The sequence below is a fragment of the Canis lupus genome, chromosome 18, assembly GCF_003254725.2.
Source record: "Canis lupus dingo isolate Sandy chromosome 18, ASM325472v2, whole genome shotgun sequence".
Taxonomy (NCBI): domain Eukaryota; kingdom Metazoa; phylum Chordata; class Mammalia; order Carnivora; family Canidae; genus Canis; species Canis lupus.
In genome coordinates, this window is record NC_064260.1 from 23,528,075 (window position 1) to 23,554,195 (window position 26,121).

General features: G+C 38.2%; 1 protein-coding gene and 1 long non-coding RNA gene across 4 annotated transcripts in view; one reads left to right on the forward strand and one right to left on the reverse strand.

The window, feature by feature from the left end:
* LOC112661266 (uncharacterized) overlaps positions 1 to 21,386 on the forward strand; it is a 38,544-nt gene extending 17,158 nt beyond the window's left edge. The window contains exon 3 of the long non-coding RNA XR_003137569.3: positions 20,738 to 21,386. This is a non-coding gene — a long non-coding RNA (uncharacterized LOC112661266). The remainder of the gene's footprint in view (positions 1 to 20,737) is intronic.
* Positions 1 to 26,121, reverse strand: part of SEMA3A (semaphorin 3A) — a 453,431-nt gene that overhangs the window by 298,272 nt on the left and 129,038 nt on the right. For 2 of the 3 annotated variants that reach the window (XM_025449180.3, XM_049096230.1), the window contains exon 2: positions 2,327 to 2,410. The gene's annotated coding sequence lies outside the window, so the exon portion shown is untranslated. Of the gene's footprint in view, positions 1 to 2,326; positions 2,411 to 13,859; positions 14,018 to 26,121 lie in introns of those variants that run through there. The other variant, XM_035701936.2, reaches the window with a different exon arrangement.

Below are 26,121 nucleotides of genomic sequence, written 5' to 3' on the forward strand. Positions count from 1 at the left end.
TATTTAGAATCAAACATATATGGAGCCATGTCAAGGGAATAATCAGTAATTACAGAATAATTTTCAGATTCAGGAAAGAAAAAAATGTCTTGGATCTTGCCACATTGGCATTCTCTCAGTGAGTAAGCCATCAAACAATAGAATTAGCAGGACAAGCAAAATATACTGTTAAGTAATTATTTACATTAAATATTTCACTATACATTTGCAATGTCAATAATTCTCATTTAGGTTACTTCTGTTTAAAAAAAAGGAAGTAGGGGATCTCTGGGTGGCGCAGGGGTTTAGCACCTGCCTTTGGCCCAGGGCGCTATCCTGGAGACCCGGGATCGAATCCCACGTCGGGCTCCGGGTGCATGGAGCCTGCTTCTCCCTCTGCCTATGTCTCTGCCTCTCTCTCTCTCTCTCTCTCTCTCTCTCTGTGTGACTATCATAAGTAAATAAAAATTAAAAAAAAAAAAAGGAAGTAAGGGGAGACTAAGCGATATGGAACTTTGTCAATAAAAAAGTCTGATTTGGGATGACCAGGTCACATTTTCTAATAGACCAGTACTTATTGATGCCAGTTTACATTTGTGCTACTCAAAGCCTATAATCAAATGTTCAATTCTGCAAATAATTCCATTAAATGCAATATGTGGAAATAAATTTCATCAGATTTTAGTCAAATTTGATACTTTGACTTTAATAAATAGTCATACTAATTACTATCCCACTTCAATCCCATGTGTACATTGTTAATTGTATTCAATAACTTAAGACTCATCCATTTGGATTGTTGATGTGTTTATAAATTAATTTTGAAAAACTGGCTAGATCTTTAAGTATACATCTTTAAGTACCACTATGTATGCCTCCAGCCTTCATAAATTTGGAACAGATTTTAATCAGTATCCAAGGAATGCATTTTGTGAATTTTTCCTCCTTTATGGGTGCCCTATGAGGCAATTGTAATTGGAAAAATAGAAAAAGAAAATAATGTTTAGTATTTGTGCACAGGATACACTAATGAAAAATAGCATCCTAGGAAACTGGTACTGTCGGAGGCTAAAAATTAATGTAGCCCAATAATGAATATATGTATGTATAGATATGTTTATACGTATGTGTAAATGTATATATTTGTATAGAGAACAGGCAATACAAATGTCATATTTTGGAGTCTTTATTGACCTATCAGTACTAATGTATGAGATGTGGCATAAAAAAGTTAAAAATCCATAATGACTTGACACTTTAATTGCTTCAGTGTTAATCTCATATCACTACATTTTTACCTTATGTGATGAATGTTTTGCATTTGGAAGTGATGCTTCCATTTAGCAATTGTAATTTCCTTAAAATTCCTAAAAATATTATTTTTCTTGACACTAAATATGAAAAAACAAGGAAGAAGCATTTGTTCACATTAAATAGAAATAATCATCTAATTAAATTCCAAGGCACCTAATAAAATTGGGACCCCCTTATTTTTAGTGAGATAAAATTAATAAATGACTCTTTTTCTACTCAAACAACTATAAGGGAAATACTATTTAGATTCAGGTTTTTTTTCTTGCCATTCTCATATACTAGCTATGATCTTAAAGTGTATGTTTTAATTCCTTATTCATTTCTTCTAACAGCAATTCTTGCCGGTAGCAATATATATAATATAGTGGGATGATAAACCTAATGCTGCTGAATTTTCTTTGTACTTACAATGAAATGAAGTTTGAGGAACATTTATAGTTAAAAAGGGTTTAAAAAATAATATGAATACATTCAGATTTCTATTTTACTTTAAGGGTAATATTTCAGTCTCATATCTTAGGTCAAAATTAAGATAGTGTAACACACTACAAACTGGCTCCTCTCCCTGTGCTTGGCACTCAAGCCTTTGAATGGATTGTAGCTGATAGTAACCATATGTGGTCCAGGAAATGTAGAAGGGGCAGGCTGGCCAAAGGATCTTTCTAGATGGCAATCTGCCTCCATGTCAGATATCTTTGCTCTGTGGCTCTTGGGGAACTTGGTAAACCTGGTCTAGTCCAACATATAAAGATTAAAAAAAAAAAAAAAAAAAGCAAAACAGTGGCCATTCAGATCTTGACATTTTGAGGTGGCAATGTGGCTTCCCTATGAACCATTTTTTTTTAATGTTAACAGCAGTCTCATATATCTAAGTCATTCCAAAGAATAAAGAATATTTAAGTAAAAACAGAAAGTGCCCTTAATTTCTAAAAATTATCCTCTAAATTATACACTGAAGAAATGTACTAGCATATCTAAATTTTCACCAAAACTTATTAACATGCAAATATATGCATACTTTAAGATCTCTTACCTCCTTCTGGAAAAATTTTTAATTCCTGAGGTACATCTGTTCAGTCCAATTGGTGATTTTAAGTACCTGGACACTTCAGATATCCTATAAAGATAAACAAATTCATTCTTAGAATTCCAATATAATTCAAAAAATAGGCAATTAATTAATAGGTGCTCCACTAAATTAAAAGTCAGTATAATTGCCTTTTAAATGTTGCATAGGAAAATGTAACATAGGAAGGAAAAAGGCATTATGGGAGGTGGACATTGAATTTGATAAACATTTCACTCTGTCTCCCTCAACCAAATTATGATTTTTAATCACTAATTGGAATTGAGGTACTTTGAAATTATTCATTATTTAGGGTGTGACTCTGGTAAAGAATAACTGATTTATTTGAGAATCAGTTGAAATTTTAACACACTCTATTGACTTGTCCATAATGCTATGATGTCATTAACATTTTTCACTACTGACGATGAGAGGCTCACACTGACAACCCAGCTAAGCAGTAATTTCATGGCACTGTTAGCAAGTAACTGGATTTTGCTTTAACAAAAGTTTTCTTTCCCACCAAAGAAAGAAATTATACCATATGTGAAAATAAACAGAAATTTTAAATAATTGAATCTTTCAAAATATGAAATAAAAACATCCTTTGAATAATTTTATTTTACTAAAACAGATGCTTTGTCAGTAATCATACACTATTTAACATTTGAATAATGAAAATAATTTAGTAAACAAATAAAGACAACTCAAATCTGGACCAGAGGCTTAAAAATATCTCAACTGAGAAAATACACAATTTGGTTAAAACAAAAATAGTATGCGATAAAGATTCATTGGCTAAGTATTAACCTTATTAAAAAATTTTAATCTTATTTAAGTAAATAGAAACTTTATTCTGAAGTAGCATTTCTCTCAAAGTTATATCCAATCCTGTTTTTTTACAGTACATTTTGTGAGAAATATAGAATATATCTAGATTACTATATTTTTGAGAAACATAGACTATATTATCCAATATGCACTTATACAACATATTTTTGTTGGATCCCTTACAATCTGATAGATTAGGGACACTTCAAGAGTTGACTTAAGCAAAAAATTTATGCTAGGTATAGAAGTAAATAGATAATCTATTAACCCAAGTATACATGCAAACACTGAAACTCAAATGTCAATACCACATTAAATATCCCATGGACACATGTATCATATAATTGTGAAATTACTTCAGTGATAGGATGGAAAACAAGATCTTTGGGGGAGAGGAGTCAAGTAAGCAAGACTAGTGTTTTTGAAGTCTACATGGGTACTGAAATTACCATACTGTATGACAAGAAAGGTGTTAGAGAGACAGTAAGCTAAGACTAAAATCTTAACAGAAGAGAGGAAGTGACCAGAGAGGTTGGTAAAAAAAACTTCTATAAAGAAGAATAGCAGCTGGCATCTGCTAATACCATGAGATCATGGGTAGAGAGTTTTAGGGAGGGGAAAGGAGACTTTTGGAAGTGATCCTGAAGAGTAAGAGAATATCACCTCACCTCCAATCTCAGCCATTTAAATGGTGTGGTAGGGAAATAGCCATCCCTTGGAGCTGACATGAGAAGCAGGATTACTAAAAAAGAACCAGGCTTCATTTAGAGAGAAGATAAAGGGAAAGTACATAAAAGTGGCTGAAGATGAAGGGGTTTTGTTGGTGAGTTCAAGAGAGCATGGTGAATGGGTATCAGGAGACAGAGAGGAATTGCCATGAGGATTAGAGATCTCAGAATCAGGAATATCTTGGAAGTTCTGGGTTCCTTTTAGCTACTGACATAAAATGAGAGAGTGTGAGACATCTTAGGGATGAGCAATCAAATCCTGATTTTTCCAAGACAGAGTAGCCTGCCTGTGTCAATGGGGACAGGGTGATGGTTGTGAGGTCTCATCAGGGGTGTTCGAGGCTTCAGCATTACTATTTGACTCTTGATGATAGTGCTCTCTAGGCAGCACAGGCTGTGTGAATTCCTCCCGACTTCTGATGGACATCTTTAGGTTGGCACAGAGACTCTCTCCCTTGACCCGAAACAGCAGTGGCCTGTAGAGGAGGAACATACACCACGTGTGGGCCTCCTTATGATTTACACAGAAGGCATCTTATGTCCAGTAAGAGGTCAGCTTACTCTGAGCACACTGGAACTCTCCTACGCCCTTCTGGTGATGGCTTCACTCCTATCATGGGCTGAATCTTCAGCACATGAAAACCTAAAGGCCTGTGGAGGGAAGATCAGACTACTTCAGCATCCTGATCTCCTCTGACTTCTACAGTTGTAAGTCTAAAGAAAGGGACGTTTTATTCCAAATATAAGGGCTTCCATTTTTTTATATGTTTGGATTTTCTTTTATCCTGAAATGCAGGTTCTAACTATTTCATGAATAGCTTCATAAACTTTAACTGGTCTAATTGTTCATAACCCATGTCAATATTTATTATTAATTCATTAAATATTTATTATTCATTATGTGCCAGGCACCATTTTTTGCATCATTAACTACTAATTCATGAGCCTGGCCTTGAGACACTTAAATTTTATACAAACCATAAGCCAAATAATATGTAAATTAATAATATAATGTCAGTGATAGTAGGTGCTATAAAATAAAAGGATCGAAGGTAGTTGAATATTGATTTGCTTGGGATGGTCAGATAAGTCCTCTCTGAGTTGGTGAAATTTTACCTGAAGTTTAAAGGAAGAAACCCCATGGAAAATTCAGGAAGGCATATTCAAGATCAAAGAAGTAATAAATACAAAGGTCCTCAGGCAAGATTGTACATAGATTGTTCCAGAAATAGCAATAAAATCATGAATAATGAGTGTGAAAAGAAAACTAAGAAAAAGATGTAGAAGCAAAATATAATACAGTTACAACTACAAATGAATTTAAACTGATTGGAAAATTTTCTACAAATATTGATAAAATCAATGCCATGAACAACAGTTCTCTAGTTAACAGTGAAACATTGGTTGAGTCAAAATAGTAGGGGGAAAATGCTGTGGATAACAAGTAATTAAAATAGCTTGCTTAACAATGGAAGTTTTACTACTTCATTTATCTCTCTATAAAATTGATCAAATGGAACAATCATGTTGGAAAAAAAATTAATACTTGGAATTTTGGTTAATTCAATAGTTATAACTATGATTAAAATATACTTGTTTGACAGAATAAAAATATGCATTTCTTTGATAACGTAGAGAGAGAATCTTCTGGCACAGATGAGTTTTTCCACCTATCGTTGAGAACATTATATGAGCCAAGTAGGCACTTGCAGATAGAAAATATCTGATCCAACCTGACAGTTCTTTTTTTCAATTCACACCGTATAATTCTTCAACAAAAAATCTGTCAAGGGAGGTTCCATTAGTGTCAGGTAAAGATTCCTAACCAGCATACTTTTAACTTATTTAAAATGATAGTAACAAGTGATTCTTAAATGAGAAACTCCTACTGCAAATAAAATGTAAGTCTTTATCTTTTTATTTTCTTTGATCCTGGTGTTCTCCCGGAAACTCTAAAGGAGTTGTAACTTTGACAAATCTGATGTCTGCTAGTTCCTACAGGGATGTCCTAAGAACAAATGCAACATTCTACTTTCTGCTCTACTTGTTTTCATTAAACAATGATTTACTAGGAGTTACCTGAATTGAAATCTACCTTGGTCATTTTCTTTAAAAATAGCATAGCAAATTTATTGGAAAGACTTAAAATTGTCATTAATATTTCTAGAAAAGTTCATTACAAATTTAATCTCATTCTCTCTCGTGCTCTCTGTTTCTCAATCCTCCTCCTTTCCTCCCTCCATCTCTCCTTCTCTTTGTCTCTTGTGAGAAGATGGGAAGATGAGGTCATTTGGGAAAAACATATGAATAAATTAAAAACTAATCAACTGAGGTTTAATTTCATTTACAATGCAGAATTCCAATTGATTTTGATTTGCATTAGTAGATGTATTATATTTCAAATAACTTGAAGATACGTGTTGTCCTGAATACTTAAAAGTACCACAGTGTGTAAATTTAAATTTCAAACATTCTTCTAATTATACAATTTCCATATTTATTTATTTATGCACTTGAAATACTTATTAGCTATATCTATTATGTTAGGCAATGTTTTAGGTGCCAAATTAAATTAGGTGTACAGCTAAAATATAACCTCTGGTGAGTGGGGACTTGCTTTCTAGTTGCCATTATATCCTTAGTGAATAGAACGATGCCTGGCAGAGAGTAGCATTTAAATATATAGAATGAATATATATTTTATGTGGATGTATATATTTGAATGACTGTATATATTTGAGTAAATGAATGAATGTGTTCTCATCTCCTTCTTTTATGTTACTGGGAATCAGACAACTGAATTAATGACTGAAGAACAACATGATGAATGTGACGATGGAACTAAGTATCAAATCTTAGGAAACACAGCGTTAAGAATCCAAATCAGACAACAGGGGTGTTCAGGGCTCTAAGTCTGGAAACAGGATTAAAGATGCATAGTCAAGATTTCAAGTACATACATCTGGGGCTGAGCCTCATTAGGCTCTAGAGAAAATTGCTGGGGGATCAAACATATACTTCTCAAGGTCCCAGAAAAATATTTAAGTTGTAAAAAACTAAATGGCTTCTAGAATATGAAAAAATATGCAAATCAGATATTAAGGAATATGTAACTAAATGCCTATTAAACTTAACCTCTCAACCTTATTAATTGTTAAATTGAAACTTCTTATAATTAAGGTTCTCTTACTCTGCAATTTTCCCTCAAGATGCATAATAATTATTGAAAAAATCCCAGAAGATAATAACGAAAGGGCAAGTTTATAAAGTCTCTTCAAATTTTTAATATAAACAAACAAAAATGTTTAATGTAGGACAGAGGTAGATTTAATATATTTGAAAACTAGGGGGCAAGGTCACCAAAACAAAGAAATGACATCTAGGGTCTTTCAAAAGACCTAAAACAGGCTGGTATCATCCAGTCTTAGACTGGTTCTGACATAGGCTAAAAATAAATATAATTTAATTAAAATATTTGCTTGCTATCTATCTTCTCAGCAAGCAATTTCTAAACCCTACATTGTCATTGATTGTCCCAAATTTAGAATAGAGAAATGGAACTAAAAACATCATTTTTATGTTTCAGTGAGATTAAAAAGTATACACAAATAGAAAATTAATGCAGTTGTCCTTAGTTTAATACCCTTAAGGGCGACTATTGCCTTAAATAAACTTCCAGTGTCTTTTTTAGCAGACTTTAAATCAACCAGAACACATTTCTTAGGACAGTTTTAGGTCATTAAAAGGTCATGAAGAAAACTCAAAAGGTAAAAGATAATTTCTAAAGGCTTTTAAAAATTATAATTTTGAAAATTACAGTAAAAATTACAATTACAAAAATTGAAAACAATTTTCCACTTCAAAACTAAACATCACCTATAGCTAAATGTATGAATGTACACACATATTAATAATTGGATCTTGTAAATGTTCATTCATATATATCTCATAATATACATACATTATTTACATTCATATGAAATTTATAAAATATCTGTTATGTATAACATGCACAGTACATATGCATATGCATGTGTGTGTTTCACACACACACATACACACACCTTAGAAAATAATTTGTACATACTTTGTTACATTTTAATTATAAGCTTGAATCGCCCAAGAGCTTAGTACCAACAAATTTTTGGAATGCCTAATTCCACATGGTGATCACTATGTGATCACTAAATCTAAATACGTAGAATTTCTTATCCTGAATATCTATGATTTGTTAGAAGACTTTGAATCTACTATTTTTTTATTTAATTTTTTTTTTAAATTTATGATAGTCACACAGAGAGAGAGAGAGAGAGAGAGAGAGGCAGAGACACAGGCATAGGGAGAAACAGGCTCCATGCACCGGGAACCTGACAGTGGGATCCGATCCCGGGTCTCCAGGATCGCGCCCTGGGCCAAAGGCAGGCGCCAAACCTGCTGTGCCACCCAGGGATCCCCGAATCTACTATTTCTTAATCATAATTATAAACATTATTGGTACATATATTTTTTGAAGCTTCCTGATGGTTGCAACATCTTTTATTCTAAAGTTACTTGCAATTGAGATTTAGATTTTACTTTTCAAAACATTGCAGATAAAATAACATCTTTTTAATCACAGTGGCCACTTGACTCCAATTAAATCATGTACTGTTATTTATCATTTTTTTGAGGATATCAGCTGTGATATACTTTTAAAGCTCTTTTTTTTCCTGAAATTCTATTGCCCTCAAAATCAAAAGAATTGAATTTTGAGAGTAAAACAGCAGTAATTACAGGAGTAATGAAACTATAAGTCTACAAGTCACAAGCCATTTATTGTGCAATTCACAGTTATTTGAGAATAAATCAAAATAATTCCTTATTGTCCTTTTATGTTGTCTCAAACATTTTAACAGCAGACTTTCCTCTTTAAATTTTTTTTTTAATTTTTATTTATTTATGATAGTCACAGAGAGAGAAAGAGAGAGAGGCAGAGACATAGGCAGAGGGAGAAGCAGGCTCCATGCACCGGGAGCCTGATGTGGGATTCGATCCCGGGTCTCCAGGATCGTGCCCTAGGCCAAAGGCAGGCGCCAAACCGCTGCGCCACCCAGGGATCCCAACTTTCCTCTTTAAATTACCCATTAAGAAACTGTTGTTTTTTTCTTTCCTCTCAAGTTTAATGGCATATTCAGTTTTACACTTAATAGGTAAAACTGTGCTTGTGAGTAGGCTTTAGATACAAAGGTCTAGAAGTGTATGCAATGTTCATAGATGAAGGCTTATGAGTGAAGAGAGATTTTTTTTACAAGTATCACATCCAATTTTTCTACCCTTCAAGTGTGTGTCCCATAGCTTTTAAGTTCATTCTAGACCTGACCAATGGCCTAAGATATTTTGATAGTCGCCTGTCTATAGAGACCCCTCAGGCTTCACTCAGTGAATATATCTAGTTTTGTAATTAGATAAAGAGGTGAAATTCTAAATAAGACAGAGATTGGGGACGCTTGGGTGACTCAGTAGTTGAGAGTCTGCCTTGAGCTCAGGGTGTGATCCCAGGGTCCTGGGATCGAGTCTTGCATCAGGCTCCCCTCAGAGAGCCTGCTTCTCCCTCTGCCTGTGTCTCTGCCTCTCTCCTGTGCCTCTCATGAATAAGTACATAAAATCTTAAAAAAGAAAAGAAGATAGTGATATAAATCTATGGCTTAAGTTCTTGGAAACATTAGGAAAATAAAAATCAGAAATATCTATTTAGGTACCTTGTAAATTGTATGTTACAAGGCACTCTATTTTCCACCCAGTGGGTATCTAATATTATATGAGTGAAACAGATATCTAAATTATACTAATCTTAGTAATATCAATGAGTCAAATATTTATAAGCAGCATCAGCATCATTAGCTCCATTAGAAAAGAACAATCACCCAAAAATGTGAAGCAACTGGCATGTTAGTATACTCAATACATAGCAGGACTTAGTCCTATAACTCCAAATTCATGCACTCTCCCGCTATGTCTCTTCTAAGGCAAATGTGTGATACTGCATCATTGTCAAAATAGTTCCGTCCCTGCCCTACTGTGTCCTTCCATATCCGAAAGATAGACTTCCCACTCCTTTGACTTAAGAGTGAGCAATGTAACTTGCTTTGGAAAATAGAGTATGAGTACAAGTGACATGGTCTACGTCTGAGCACAATCTGTAGAGGCCACAACATGGTGCGGTCATCACCTTTCGTCAGGGGATATCTGCTCATCCTAAAGTCTGGGTACAAAAGAATAAAGCAGGACTGAAACCATCATGTGGAATAATCATTATGTGAGCGATATAGAAAAGTCTTTATTCTTATTGTAGGGCCATCAATTACCTGAGCATAAACTTAGCTTATTTGCTAATTGATAGGCAATTTGGTGCTTAGAAGTAACGTAGTACAGTGAGGATAAGTTACAGGTCCGTCCTGAGGTCAAGCAGCAGGCGCTAAGAGATCGTTTATTGGCGGTGGGAGGGAGGGAGCCGCAAGCACAGACATTCGGTAAGGCTGCAGATTCTGCAGCTTGGGGAGCAAACCATGCTCTAAGTTAGTGGTGGTCTAACGTCCTACTCACACCTTAGCGGGTGCTGGCCAGCTGGTGAACTGAACCAACAGGAAAAGAGAGAATCTGGAAATTGTAGGCCTTGCAGCATTGAAAGATAAGCCTGTTTCTTATCTCCGATTAGTAAAAGAGAAAATTGTGGAAAACCGCGGAGCTACAAAAGCCAATCGCAACTCAGCATCTCCGCAAAGAGGAGATCAAGGGTGTCTTTGTAGCCGATTAACACGACAGCCAGCGGATACTCGCCTTTGGATGAAGTGACTCCGAGAAAATAGAATCCAAACAAAGGGGTCTAAGCCTTTAGAAGCCCAGAGCGCTCGAGGCACCTGAGTTTCGAGGAAAAGAATCGCGGACGACGCTACTGGTGCGTAGCAGGGAGTAGAAGATGCATAACAAACAGGCTTCTATGTGTTGAGAACGTTGTCCTGCCGGTGAGTTAGCAGCCGGGAGTAAGAGACAGTGAGTGTTTGGGATTTCAACTAAACTGTAGGATCCCCACATTTCCCCGGGCGGCAGAGCCAGGCTGACGGCTGTGGGGCCTGCGCGGCCTGCGGGGCTGCCCGGCGCAGGGGCGGGGCGGGCGGGGAGTGGTTCCTGGACCCGGAGAGGGTGTCGGCCCTGCCACTTGGCTCCGCCGGGCTCTGCTTGGCCAGCGCCCTCCATCGCGCTTCTCCTCCGTGCTGACCACGGCGTGCTGCTCCACCACAGTGTATCACAAGGGTGTGCGCGTGCATGTGTGCATGTGTGTGCGCGTGTGTATACATGTGTGCGTATGTGTGTGAGCATGTGCGCGCGTGTGCGCATGTGTGAGCGTGTGTGCGTTTGTGCATGTGCATGCGTGTCTGTGTGCACGTGTGCGAATGTGCATGTGCATGTTTCTGTGCGTGTGTGAGCACGCTCGTGTGTGCGCATGTGCATGTGTATATGCATGTGTGCGTGCGCGTGTGTGCACGTGTGTGTGTGTGCGTGCACGTGTGTGCGTGCGCGCGTGTGCTTGGGCAAAGGCCTAGAGCACGTGTACGGTTTCCCAGTCCCGCAGAGCAGGTCTCCGTCTGGTGGTGGCTCCCGAGTGTGGCGCTGCCGAGCCGGTTCGCAACAGGCGGGAGTGCGGGCTCGCGACCCGGCTGCGGGCGGACGCCGCTGTCGTGTGATGGGCGGTGCGGCTCCGTGGGGCTGGCCGCTGCCCGAGGGGCACACCCGCGGCCCCATTCCTCTCCGCGTGGTCGTCGCACTTGCTCGGGCATTGACGTGTGACCGCAAGCAGCCGAGCGGCATCGGGGCCGAAGCTTCGAGACCCGGCTCGCGGCCCCCAAGCTGCCCACGTGCTGCGAGCTCCGCAGGTGCGAGGCCGGCTTCTCCCCGCGGGCGGCGTCGGGGCGCAGCAGGGCCCGCACGTGCCCTGTGAGCGCGCTGAGCGCAGGGAGCCCCGTGCCCGGTAGGCGGAGCCCGGGACCAGGTGCCCGGGACCAGGTGCGGCGGGGGCTGCAGTGCCGGGACAAGCAGGAGCAGGCGCTTAGGGAGCCGTGGTTCCGGGGCCGCACGCGGTGCTCTGTCCGTAGGAGCCGTGCGCACAGCCCGACGGGGAGCAGCTGGGGCGTGGGACTCTTGTAACACTCCCTTCGCAGGACCGTAGAGTCACGAGGAATAAGTAAGTCACTGAAGAGGGCACAACGTGGAGAAGTTCCCTGCTGTGAGGGAGCCCCGCGGGCCGCGCAGCCGGGGCCGGGGCGCCGCCCGAGGTCCCGGGTCGCGCCAGGGCGAAGCCAGGGACGCACCGCGGCGCCGGGCCGGTACTCGGGCACCGGGAGCACGGGGAGCACGGGGAGCACGGGGCGCACGGGGAGCACGGGGCGCACGAGGCGCACGGGAAGCACGGGGCGCACGGGAAGCACGGGGAGCACGGAGCGCACGGGAAGCACGGGGCGCATGGGGCGCACGAGGAGCACGGGGAGCACGGGGAGCACGGGGCGCACGAGGAGCACGGGAAGCACGGGGCGCACGGGAAGCACGGGGAGCACGGGGCGCACGGGAAGCACGGGGAGCACGGGGCGCACGGGGCGCACGGGGCGCATGGGGCGCACGAGGAGCACGGGGAGCACGGGGCGCACGGGGCGCACGGGAAGCACGGGGCGCATGGGGCGCACGAGGAGCACGAAGAGCACGGGGCGCACGAGGAGCGCAGGAAGCACGGGAAGCACGGGGCGCACGGGCCCTACGCCTCCAGGGATTTTCCACTTTTGGGAACCTGGGTCTTACTGATAACATCGCCCCTGGAGACCCAAGTCCCGCGGAGGGAAGACTTGAAAGTCGATACACTTTCTATTCTTTGATGATTGGCACAGGAATAAGACATACACGTTTCACGTCCGTTTTTTTAAGATCTCAGCTATAGTCATTAAGTCATAAAATCATAGGATATAAACAAATAATGACAAATTATCCAAATTGCCTCCGTGACAACCAGCCTTGTGGCAGTTCATTGCCTTCCGAAACAATTATGCAGGCCACCTTTGGCCAACAAAGTTTCCCTCCATTTTATTTTTAATGTGATACAATGATACAAAAAACAAGCAGACCACACTGATAAAAGCAACCAACTGCACGTTTTTAAGTAACTAAATTTAGCAAGTGTTTCAGGTTTAAGAATTCCTTAAGAAAATTTTATACAAAAACCCATTTTTTTTAATTACATTCAAATACCCTACTTGGATACTAAACCTTAATTGTTTTGATGCTATTACTTTTCATTACAAATTTAGCCAACTTAAATATATGCATTACAATTAATATATGCATTGGCTAAAATCATAGAGATTGCTTCCCCTTCATATTTTTGTGTCACTAAATTTTTTTTTCTTTTGAGTTTTTTTAAGTTTGGGTCCTTTCCCTCTAACTTCATTTTCTTTGGTCTTTTGTTTTTATTTTACTAAGTGCTCGCTGTTTTCAAACTAAACATGCTTTTTACCATTTTCTCATGCCTTTCTTTCATTTGAGAGAAATTGAGATAAAATTGTTTTAGTTACAAACACCACTGCCGTAAGGTGTATGTACCATTTTTAACTTTCAGCATCATTGTAATCAAATTAAAACCACAAGAAGCACTGATGCGAAGAACTATTTGAAGGCAAGTCAGCTAATATTCTCAAGTAATTATCATTTAAAATCCTGGGATCTATTTCACAACACACAGAATGCAGGGGCACAAACTAAAATGCCACCAGCTAACATACCAAGACCTCCTTGGCTTTTGCATCAGACAGTACACGGCCACTGCATCACACCGGTCACTGACGATCAGAGGTGCTCTAAGTCCCTACTGAAAGTCCACTGCTTGAAAATAAAGAGAAACAGAGAGAGAGAGCGTGAGTTACCATTTCAGAGCTCCCGGGAGTCTTCTCTCCTATGACTTGCTGATGATTTTTTACAAAGCAGATTTTTAATCTTCCCAAATCATATCCTTTACTTTCTTTTAAAACTATAATCCAGTAGCAGAAAAATGTTCCCAAACTGCTAGTGGTCAAATAAAATAAGAGACAAGGAGAGCAGTGGGGTGCCCACAATCAAGCTGATTAAACTCTGCAGGATCTGCAATTTGTCAAAAACCTTTTTGCTGCCTCACATTTTCTAAAAATGGAAAAGGTGAAGCTTTCACAAGTAGCGGGCTCCAAATAAACCAGTACGCCCAGCACAAAGCTCATGATACCAGAAAAAAAAATTTTTTTTTCACACATTAGGAAGTTCTCCTGTTAGCGGGTACCCATCATCCTAATAGGACACTTCTCCATATTAATGTGAGATTCAGCTTTTGGACCCTAGAAAACTCTTTCTATCCCTCAGGCTACATTTGTCCCAAAGAAGCAGTAGTTGCATGTAGCCTTGAGGGACTTTTATACAAAACTTGTGGAAATAATGTATAGATTCTTTCCTTGGAGGGGGAAAAAAGACAAAACAAAACTGGGTCACTGACGGTAACTCTGAAAACAATAAAGCTAAGAATGCACTTTTGCTTCTTCTATTTCAGTTGATTTCCTAAGTTTTAGTCTGATTTTCTAGAGACAAGTGTGCTATGTATAGAAAATTAAATATGGGCTATATGATAGTTACCCATGATTTTATGTATTCGGTGACATTCTTGTTTAGGTGTTAAAGGTTATAGGCTAATAATTTTTAATATTTGGCATAGAACTTTGCCCTAGCATAGCGTCGCTCTTATACTTTTAATTTCTATTTAAATTCTATATCTTATAACAACTGTTCTTTTCTTAAATATCACTATTTTTTCAGCTTAAAAATATTCATAACAAATATAATCATTATTTTACAGGCATTACTCTTCATTTTTCCTGGCATATGCTCTTCCTATTCTAAAATTCGCAGTACATTTCACATTCACTATACTTGACTACTCCTTGTCTCAACATATTTCATCAGGTACTATGGTTGCTGAGTTGCCAATAAATTATTTAACTGAAATAACTGTTCTCTGGTGGACAGCATTTCTTAGGAGAAGCTCCATGAAAATGCAACTACTTCAGGAGTCCTGAAACTGCAAAATTGTCTTAAATGCCTCCTTTCTAAATAAGCTTTGAAATAAATATCATCTGAAAAATAGATTTGTTTCCTAAAAAGCTACTGGTCTAGAGATATTGGCTACATTTTTATGCGGTAAAAGAAACAAAATATGAATGATGAAATCAGCAAAACAAATTGTTCATCAAATAGCTTTTAGGTCAGATCTGAATGTCCTTCTCCTCATCCCTTAAAATTAGTAATATGTAATTCTATTTTTTTAAAAAAAGGATTTTATTTATTTATTCATGCACCCAGGCATCCCCATTGATACACAATTCTTAGGTAATTAGTATGAAATTGGTATGTTTTTGGTATATAGATAGCATTTAAAAAATAGAAATATGGCTTTTCCACATTTAGTCCCATGCTTTCTTTAGCTATTAAAATGTGAACACTGGGCAGCCCGGGTGGCTCAGCGGTTAGTGGTGCCTTCGGCCCAGGGCGTGATCCTGGGGACCCGGGATCGAGTCCCACGTTGGGCTCCCTGTATGGGGCCTGCTTCTCCCTTCGCTTCTGTCTCTGCCTCTCTCTCTCTCTCTCTCTCTCTCTCTCTCCGTCTCTCATAAATAAATAAATAAAATCTTTTAAAAAAAATGTTTATACCAAACTGATAATTATCAACTAATTGTTAAGTAATGTTATCACAATTTTTCTTTAGAGAAATCATTAAAAGCTCTCTTTTTCATTTCTTGTATGAATAAATGAATTCTTTTTGTGCCCAATAACATATGTAGAATAGAACACATGGGCCAGGTGGCATGAAATGACTTTCATGGACCACCGCATTGCTCAATAACATTCTTTATATAGTCACCTCTGGGACACCTGTATGTGAGTTGTGTTAGAGTCCTATATTCCACCAGACCTGGATTTCAATGCAACCAACTCGCTTAAGATCTAACCACTTAGAGATCATCACTATACATGTAGGTATGGTCTCGGGAATGTATTGTTAAACTAAACTTATGTAAATGATTATCATGAATGTTACATACTCACCAGATAATGCAAATAAACAAGGTTGAATAAAACATTAACACTCATTTCGAGGGATTTCAGGTTTCCTTATCTACCCCATAAATGCTGATTAGTGTAGCAGTTTACCATGCATCAGCCACCAAATCCCGAGCTCAGGATAACAGTAACTGCTAGTATTGGGCATGTATTATAATTCAAAACTTGTTTAAAGCACTTTATATAACGTCAATTCTGACAACATTTCAGGGAGTTGGGTATTTTTAATTCACTTTATAGGAAAAAAAGTTGAAAGAGAGAAAACTCCGTGAACATGGATAATCAGTGACAGAATTGATTTGAAGAGATTATTCATCCTGATACTAAGACATAGTTCTTAGGCCTTTTAGCACCAATTTTTTGACCAGGGACATTTTGACCCTGGAGAAAGCAAGTTGGAGGGGTAGATAGGCCAGGGACTGCTTGGCCTACTCATGCCGAGCCCTGATGAAGTGCTTGGCAATTTTTGTAAAAAAATACAAATGTAATTGTTTTTTTTCTGGGGTACAATAATTAGAAGGGCGACTAGCTGAAAGGGAGCAGATGATGTCAAAGATACCGACAATGACATAAACACTTCCTTAATTTCATGGAAACAGAGTCCTAAGAATCCCAAAGCTTCTCACCCAGGCCTCACAGAACACCAAGAATACAGTGCAAAATTCAGGTGATCAATGAACTTGGATTAGAAAAAATATATATATTTTACTAACTTTCAACTGAATATAAGTAACAAACCATTGCAATCACAATGGTGATAGCAATACCTATAACTGTATCACAACAGAAATCAAACATTTTAATGTCACAATAGGTTTCTTTCAGAAATCTTAGGATGCCATTTATACTATTCATTTCCTTCGTTATAACATTGAGATCTTCCAGTAGATCCTCTCATTTAATCCTTTAGTTTTATAAGTCATGCATTACTGAATTACAAATTTGTTCTTTCCATATTCTTTTAATTTTAATATGATTGTTTTTCCTTGAAATACTATAAATTTTCTGTTCTGCATTTAGAAACATCATTTGAAGAAGCAGTTCATAGACTCCACCAGACTATTAAAGACACAAAAGTGGTAAAGTTCCCCAGGAGGTCAACCGAAATCAAGAGACCAGTTAGCAGCAAGGACTTCAGTTCAATCACTGCCCTGCTGCCGTGTTGATATCATGCCCACCTCTGTTCTCCTTGTTTCCTAGGCCTACACTATTATGATTATGGAATCACTTATGCCCAGACCACATATCAAGAGCACTTGGTAGTGAGTGTTTTACTTTTAACCCTAAAGACACTTAACAGGGATATACATTTAAATCTTCTCGCTCCCATAAGAAAATGATTTGTTGTCTTTGGGTGTTATGATGTATTCCTATTTTGTCCCCCATCTATAGATTTTGTGCTTACTCTATCTGTATACAGTAAAAATGATACGTCCTTTCTAGGACACTAAAAAAGTTGCTAAGTTTTAGCAGGAACTCCTCCTAAGAATTTCTTTCTCTCTCTCTTTTTTTAGATTTTGTCATTTATTTTAGAGAGAGAGTGGTGGGGGCGGGGGGTGCGCAGACGGAGAAAGCCAAGCAGACTCCACCCTGAGCATGGAGCCCTGCGGTGGGGCTGGATCTCAGGACCCTGAGATCACAACCTGAGCCAAAACCAAGAGTCAGACATTTAACTGACTGTGCCACCCAGGTGCCCATCCTAAGGAAATTTTTTTATTATTATTATAATTTTAAGATTTCATTTGTTTATTTGAGAGAGAGCGAGTGCACACAAGCAGGGGGGAGGGGCAGAAGGAGAGAGAGAAGAAGACTCCCCTCTACACAGGGAGGCCCACATGGGGTTAATCCCAGGACTCTGCGATCGTGACCCGAGCCAAAGGCAGATGTTTAACCAACTGAGCCACCCAGGTGCCCTGTGAGAACTTCTAAAAGTATGTTAAACAAATGAAAGAAGTGTCTTATTGCTACCAGAATTGTAAATTTCATATTGCTAGCATCAACTTCTTCTATTATTAAACCCATGCACTGGGTCATACACAATTATTTATAAAAATTGAAAGGGAAATATAGTTAGTTCCCTTTACAAAAATGAACAGTATAGGAATCTTAAATAATTTTCTTCAGGACAGGGAAGGCTATTACACAACTCAGAAGTACATTAGTGATGGGCATACTTACTGTTTTATATATTTATATATAATATGTGAAATATATACTTATTTTTATATATTATATACTTATTTATATATAATATAAATATGTGTTTATATTAAATGTATATATTGAATTGTCTGCGTCTTATCATGTTTTGCCATCTCTTGGGGGCCTCACAGACCTGGGGAGAGAGACTGAGCTTTCCAGGGTAGCTAATTCTTGGGGGTAGTAGAGAATTTATCTGGGATATACTTTTCATGTGCAAAACTGTAGCTCCAAGGCTGTATCTCCACTTCCCCCTTATCTAACTCACAGATAAAGCCACTATCCCTCTGCTCTAAATGACCCCAGGGCGAGGTACGAGGCCTCTAGGGAGCTCCCCTGTAGGAGGGAGCCTACATTGCTTCTCTGCCTTACACCATTAAAGCTCTGTCCTAAGGTTGTCGAGCTGCTACTGCTTCTACCTCCTGACCAAAACTTGGTGTTCCTTACATGGCATTGCGTGGTGTGCTGGGCCTCTCGTTCTAGGAGAACTGTAACATTAATTTTTTCATTTAAACTGACCTCTCCTTTTGTAACTCAGTTACTTGTATAAATTAAGAGCTGAGCAACACACATTTATAATTCACAGTAAAAAGATAAACTATGTGCCTTCACTTAATTGTGTTATGTAAGATGAAAGACTGAGTCAGAAAGCAGAGATTTGAAATCACATGTACTTTTCCCAGTTTACTTGCTATGTTCCCCAGTGCAGGTTACTTAATCTCTCTGTGCTTCCATTTTTTCTTCCCCGCATAAACAGTATGATTACAATTTCCATTTAGGATTATTGTGAAGATTAAATGATAAGATATACAAAAAGGTCTTGCCACAGGTATACCGAATACACAGTGGCCATGAACCTGGTGAATTACCTAAGATTAGTCAAATATGTATTTAGCTACATTTTATTCTTCACTGTTGAGTTCAGGCATGAGGGTTTTTTTTTTTTTTAAGATTTTATTTATTTATTTACGAGAGACACACAGAGAGGGGCAGACACATAGGCAGAGGGAGAAGCAGGCTCCATGCAGGGAGCCCAATGTGGGACTTGATCCCAGGACCCTGGGATCACGCCCTGGCCGAAAAGGCAGACGCTCAACCACTGAGCCACCCAGGCATCCCAAGGACAAGAGTTTTTGATAATAACAATTTGATTACAATTACATTCTCCTACATTTTAGTCCACCTAGATAAAACCAAGAGGTTTGGATGCAATCTATGGAGGAGAACAGAAAGTTTATAAAGTCAGGTATAATTTGATAATTCCAATCTTAGCTCATCCTTACTGTTATATTTTGGTGAAATTAGGGTTACATATTTAATCTCACAAACATTTATTAATTAATATTTCTTTCTTATGTGCTTTTCCTAACTTTTTCCCCTAAATTACATTTACATGTTTTCTGACACAAGATGGGGGATAATTATTAGTAAAATTAAAATATTGGGCTACTATTTTATAAAAGTGCTCCAGAGCTTAAGGAAAGCACCATCTTTCTCTGCTGTACAATCGAGCAATAATTATAAGACAATAACTTTTAAGACACATGATCTGGGATCAGACTGCATTCAAATCATCACTATGTAAATAATTAGTTGTGTGAACTTAATCATATATAGAGTGGGGATAGTAATAGTACCTACTTCACGGTGGTGTTGTGACAAGAAGTGAGTCATCGTTTGTAGAACAAATACTTCTCAAAAGTACACCCTCAGTGAAGGATTGTTATTATCTCGTATCATGATTATCATCATTTTAATTGTATTCATGGAAAATATGCATATTTTAAGAAAGATACAAAACAAAGTCTTTGAAGATTTAAAGCAATGAGATATCACATCAATCACCTTGAAACTCTCGGGGTGCTCCCTGTAGAAGACTGCATCTGAGAAAGGGGGTTCCATTCCTTTTTTTTTTTAAAGATTTTTATTTATTTATTCACGATAGACATAGAGAGAGAGAGAGAGAGAGAGAGAGAGAGGCAGAGACACAGGCAGAGGGAGAAGCAGGCTCCACGCAGGGAGCCCGACGCGGGACTCGATCCCGGGTCTCCAGGATGGTGCCCCGGGCCACAGGCAGGCTCTAGGCCGCTGAGCCACCCAGGGATTCCCAGGGGTTCCATTCCTAACAGGCGAGGAGCACAGCAGGTATGGGCATGGCCCACAGAGTCACATGTCCTAGACTGGAAACGTGACTCCCCCATTTCACTTGCCGGGCAGCCTCTGGCAAATGATTACAACTCTAGCCTGTTCCCTAACTTGTGAAGTGAAGGAAATAATAATACGCTGTGAGCTTGTAGTAAAGATTAAACAAATCTTTAAATGAATGTCATCAATTATGAATGTAAATGCATAACAAGTGCTTACAGAGTAACAAGGGTAAGATTCTTTTCTAAATGATCTCTGCAGACTAGCTACCATTGGCATTGAACTAACGGTGTGTTTTTCTCTATACCGTAACGTGTAGGCCAATCAAAGACCCCAAATGCTCAGGAGAACTTGAGTCCTCCTCTGAAGATACCATTCACCGTGGCATGGGAGCTAAAGTTTACCAATATCCACCTGAGCAAGACTTTTAAGGTACCTGTTCTTTTGACATTAACCATTACGTAATCAAGCATGCCAAGTATCACAGACCACCTCCAGCTAAAGCAGAATATAAGTACTACTCACTTCTTAAAAAGAAAACATTTCTCCAATGAGAAGAAATCGTGTCATTTCCTGAGTGGAAGTTCACAAGGGGGTACTTGGAGCCTGCAATGTGTGGAAAAGACTAAGTTCAGAGGGAAAAGGGGAAAGAGCCCCACAGAAATAGTATAAATGAAAAATACTTCCATGCTTCTACGTAAACATGACTGCTTCTTACAATGAACTGTAGTTTTTTTAAAAAATTGAGAACTTATTCTCTGATTATATTCTCTCATAAATCATGTGGACAGATGTGCGCCTTAGTCACGCATCATGGCTGATTACCATCATTCAGTTTATACAACACAGACTAAAGATTTTACTTTTTAATTCAACATTTAATTTCTTTGGTATTATAACATTCAAAAAGTAATATCCTATGAATTTTTCTTTGTTATAGCACAACATCTGCACAATAAAAATATTTATGCCAAATATTTTTATTTTAAACATACTTTAAAATCATGAGTGTCTGTTTATTCTCTTCAAGAGAGTGGTGCATTTCAGCTTTTATGTGTGATTTGAAATAAATCTTTAAAAAGTTTTTAATTATGTATTACCTTTCCCATTTCAAAAAATGGTAAATCAACACAACGTCAAAATGTGTAAATAAATAAAAACAATTTGGAAAACTAGTATTTACTAGCATAACAGTGGGACCCACTTACATTCCTGGCACCATGAGTCAAGGATTTCTTTAATTACAGGATGTATGAAAACTTTTCAAATATTGTTGAGCCACAGCAGCCTGACTTAGGTGGGTGGGATAAATCCATAGGGAGGTTTCTGACGAAAGCAAACTCTATAGGACGATAGTAATCTGCTGGGGTTTCCAATCAAACTGTTCATTAGTGCTAGTCAGAGCTGGGACACAGAGAAGATTAATGTGGGATTACTCAACAGTTCTTAGATAGAGTTCAGATTTGACATTGGTCATGGATATAAAGTTAATGCTGAATTGGCTTCGGAATTCAAACCCTTACAGTCATCCGCCAGGTCCAATGAATGAACAAAAACAAGATTGTCATAGAGCAAAAAGAAAAGAACATATGGTTGAAACAAAGCAAATGTTGTTTTTGGCTGATAGATAAATAGCAAAATGATGATTACTTATACACTGGCAATCATACTTAACCAAGTTAGAATTCCAGAAAACAAACTATGTCATTTTTAAAAATGCCTAATGGGAAATTTCAAAAATTATTCCTGAACTTCTTTCATTCCTCCTCCTCTTCTTCTTCTAAGATTTTTTTTAAAAAGTTATCTTTACACCAATGTGGGGCTCAAATTCACAACCCTGAGATCAGGAGGCACATGCTTTGCCAATTAAACCATCCAGGAGCCCCTAGTTACTTCTTTTTTCAAAGAGAGTGAAATCTGTCATAAAATGTGTGGTCTTAAAATTATTATCTATTCTTAATGAAAAGTGAAGTACCAAATGTCTAGCTAGATAGACTACAACATCAATGAGAATGGTAAGAAGATTCACAATATCCCTGACTACATTATAATTATCAATAGCAAAGGCAATGTCAAAAATAATTCCTTTCAACATTCAATACAACAATTTTATGGTTTGATAAAATATGTAAGGCATGTACACAGCATTGTCGCAGTGACTAAAATTAAGCAGATGTAATCAACCTCCTCCTTCAAAGAACTTATATTTCAGTGGAAAAAAAAGACAGTCACTGCATAATAAAGAGTATGAAAAGAAAGAGCATAGCTAATACAATAAGTGCTTTATATGTAATAATTTACATTTATCTTTATTTTTTATAATAAGCATATAGACTGTAACTAAGGAGAATGGGTGTGTATGCACATTAATATATACATATCTATGTCTATACATACGTATGATATATACATCAGTTTTAGACTTTGGAGCTGAGATCATGGATAAGCAAAATCCTTTTTTAAAAAGATTTATTTATTTGAGAGAGAGAGAGAGAGAGAGAATGAGCAAGCAAGCAGGGGGAGGGGCCAAGGGAAAAGGAGAGGGACTCTCCAGTAGACTCCCTGCAGAATGCAGAGCCCATATAGGGGCTTGATGTCCTGACCTTTGAGGTCACAACCCAAGCTGAAACCAAGAGTCCCACACTGAACCCACTGAGCCACCCAGGCCCCTTGCAAAGTCCTTTTGCTCATGAAGCTTACATTCTAGGGAAAGGTGACAGACAATAAATAAATGAAGTAGTAAATTAGAACATGATATAAAAAATCACTATCAAAGTGAGGCAAAGGAGAGACAGAGTGGCGAGAGGTACTGTTTTAGAATAGAAGGCCATAGAGAACCTGTCTCATAAGGTCACACTTGCAGAGACCTGAATTAAGGCAGAAAGGCAGCCACAAATTATCCTTGAGAAGAGTCTGAGGCAGCAGAGATGCAAAGTATACAGGTGGAAATATTTCAGGAACCCCAAGGAGGCACACATGTCTCTCGTGGCCCGAATGAGGGGCATGGTAAGAGATGAAATAAAAGGTAGGAGAGAAACAGCACGAAGAGCCTGTGAGCTTCGAAGGACTTGACAGGCCGTGGGGAGCCGTGAAAGTAACTGGAAAGTGTGGCACGTAGGACTGATATGGTCCAGAGTATTCTAAAAGGATACTCTGCAACTTGACAGGGCAGGCACTGTGGAAGGCGCCTATGCAGGCACGGAGATGATTCAGTTGCTTTTACAGCAGTTCAGAGGAAAGATGGTGGTTGTCTATGCTAGCTGGCTCAGTGGTATTGGTCAGATCAAGGTTTTCAGTCAAATTCTCAATAGGCCAATTCTATAATTTAAGGAAAAATATTATAGACTAAATTTAAGTGTTTTATGAACCACAAATGAACATATTCTTGAATTATTTGCTTTTGACTTATTTCAGCCTGGGATATGTATGTAAAACTAATGGGCAAACCAAAGTCACTCTATAGTTTAAAAATTATAGAGTAATTCATTTCTTTTTTAAAAAGATTTTATTTATTTGAGAGAGAGAGAATGAGCAAGAAAAAACGAGTGGGGGGTAGGGGTGGCCAGGGGAGAGGAAGAAGCAGGCTGAGCGGGAAGCCTGACGTGGGACTCGATCCCAGCACTCTGTGGTCATGACCTGAGCTGAAGGCAGACACTTAACTGACTGAGCCACCCAGGGGCCCCTAGAGTAACTCATTTCTATTTTGTAAAAATTCTTGTGAAAATGGGATATATGAGTGGTATATGTGTATTAAATGTTTTCATATATATTACTTGATTCTTTTTAATTGTATTTTGAAAAAATGTGTATGGTGTAAGATTTTAATATTTGTTTTTAAAAAAAGTTTTAGAGGCTGTTATAGGCACAGTATTATATAGATCCATTTTACAAGCAAGAGCCAGCCTGAAATGTGCAAAATCTGCTTAGGAGATGATCTCTGCCCTCAACAGATATGCATTATTTCCAGGTAGGTGAACATTCATATATGAAAGAATCCCACACTATTTTTCAAAAGAAAATTCATAATATAATTCACTTCTAAGCCACTAGGTGTGTTCAGTGGCAGTTAGGAAACAAGTGGTCAGTTTGGGCTGGAATAATTTGGCAAGACATCACTTAAATGTAGTATCCTGACGCATAGAGGGAGGGAAGGAAAGAGAAAGGGATTGAGGGAGAAAGAAAAGCAGAAGAAATGGGGCAATACTGAGTCTTCAATGTATGCCAAGAATTATACTAGACTCCTTCACAGAGAGTCAAGGTAGTATCAAAGAACATGCACAATCGCTAACAGAGACAATGTGAGAGTATGTAAGAATATTCTTGAATCCTGTAAGATCTATTAAATAATTCTATGTAAAAGAGATTTTAAAATCTGTAAAATTGCCATTTATATAACTGCCATTTTATAAATGAGTTTATTTTTTCAAAGTAGCATTGTTTTGAACTAGACCCTGTTTCATCACTTTCACCATCACTAGCTAATGTAAAGAATGTAGCACTTAATCACATATTTCAAGCCTAAAAGCATGCAAATGGAGCAAACTTCAATATAGAAAAGCAGCTTAGTACAAGGTCTATTTGTTGAATGGATGACCCTCAAGGTTGATTTCTTTTTTGCAAGGTCTTTTAGCCTGTGATAAAATTCAAAACTGGATTAATGGGAACGACATAATATTTGCTTACATTTACAACAAAATAAATATAACACAAAGCTAATTTATAGCATTTTCTAATTTGTTGGGATAATGGTTGATAGATTACAGTTTTGATTTTTATGAATTAAATCTTTAACGTATGGGTGGCTCCATTCTTTTCTATGGTCTGTTGTTGTTAGATTTCACTTAATTCCCTTTTCACAAATAAGTAATTTTGTAAATTATAAAGAAATAAAAGAGCCAGTATAATCTTTAGGAACATTACTCAGAGAACCAGAAATGAGTCAAGCGAACAAGCATTGGAAATAAGAGAGGCCAGTTATTTTTTATGGCAGTCTATGTGGAAAAAAAAATGTTTTAGTGTCCCCATCTTTACACTTCAAAAACTCATTTGCACTGTCGCAAGAGAGTTTGGTAACCATAAATAAACATTAATGACCCCTTTAACACCATGTCCTAGAGAAGTTTCTGGCTTATAATACACGCTTAGTTCTTAGAAGAAAGAGGGGAAAAAAAAGAAAGCAAAGGGGGGAAAGAGGCAGAAAGAAAGAGGAAATTGATAGTAATTGTCAGGATAAGAAACTTTTACATGTGATAAACACAACAGTACTTGCTACATGTAACTTCTGAAGGTTTCTCTTCCAATGAGATAGTCCCTCATCGCAATGAATTGATTATAGCTCATCTTTTTCAACCTTTGGCAAGTTTATAGAGATTAAAAATATTCTTTGTTGTACTGACCTCTGTTCATTTTGACCATTCACTTTTTTCCTTTGTTCATTCAATAAATATTTGCTAAGCATGTAGGTACCCACTCTGCTGGACACGGGAAATGCATGTGTGAATAACATGCTCTTCCAGCTTTGAAGCATCACAAAATCTCAAATGAGGGACAAATGTAAATTCATTAGGGATAAGGGTGCAAAGATGTAACTAAACTGAAGATACGGAGGTAATATGGGGTGAATAACTCTACTCAGATTCATAGGAGGTTTCCTGAAGGAAATTATTTTAACCTGGGACTTTTAATGGGCTTGTGCCCGGCACG